Source organism: Mirounga leonina, unplaced genomic scaffold, assembly GCF_011800145.1.
Source record: "Mirounga leonina isolate KUSES-001 unplaced genomic scaffold, KU_Mleo_1.0 Mir_95, whole genome shotgun sequence".
Classification (NCBI taxonomy): domain Eukaryota; kingdom Metazoa; phylum Chordata; class Mammalia; order Carnivora; family Phocidae; genus Mirounga; species Mirounga leonina.
The window spans coordinates 21,760,841-21,761,800 of record NW_023270865.1 but is presented as its reverse complement, the minus strand read 5'-3'; the positions used below and the strand labels follow the sequence as shown (position 1 = coordinate 21,761,800).

Here is a 960-nt window from a genome sequence, read left to right as displayed (position 1 = left end):
GGAAGGAAGGAAGGACGTTTCCCTTCCTATTCATACACAAAAAGTAACATACTATGTCCATTTTAATGCAACTTGCTTTTGTCACTTAACAAATTGTTTTCCAAAGTATATAATGTATAATCTCATTACATAGAGATTTTCCCAAATGCTTTTCACAGGTACATAGTACTCCATTGTGTAGTATATTGTAGTTTATTCAATTGTTGGATTTTGAGGTTGAATTCTTGGATGTTGGTGTTGATTCCAATTTTGTGCCAGTACCAATAATGTTACATTGAAGATCACTTGGCACATGTCATTTCAAATTAATGTTAGTGTATTTTGGGGTCTTTGGGACAGATTCCAATCCAAAGAGGGGCTGCAAGGTTAAAAGCTAAATGCATATGTAATTTTGTTAGATATTGCCAAAAGCCCCTCCACAGATGTCATCCCATTTTACATTCTGAGAAACAAAATATAAGACTGCTTCCTTCCTCCTTAGCCTCACTAACAGTTATCAAACCATTCATATTTTTTTAATTTTACAGGTGAATAATGGTTGTGGTTTTAATTTACATTTTTCTCATGATGACATTTATAATACAATGGAACATATATTTTACAACAAATACTATTTCATCTGAAATATGAAATCTACATTCTTTAGATCTGAGTAACCCAGGGGAGTATCCTGTGTTAATTGTACACAAGTATCTGTTAATTGTAAGTAATTAAGGTAATTTTAAATCATCTATCTATTTTACTCACTACTACAGTTTAAAGAAACAGGGTGAGAGAGGGGGAGAAGGAAAGGAAAGGAAGGGAAGGGAAGGGAAGGGAAGGGAAGGGAAGGGAAGGGAAAGGAAGGAAAGGAAGGGAAAGGGAAGGGAAGGGAAGGAAGGGGAAGGCAAGGGAAGGGAAGGGAAGGGAAGGGAAGGAAAGGAAAGGAAAGGAAAGGAAAGGAAAGGAAAGGAAAGGAAA

At 35.9% G+C, this 960-nt stretch overlaps 1 pseudogene; it reads right to left on the bottom strand.

Moving 5' to 3' along the window:
- Positions 1-960, bottom strand: part of LOC118006215 — a 166,494-nt pseudogene that overhangs the window by 163,773 nt on the left and 1,761 nt on the right.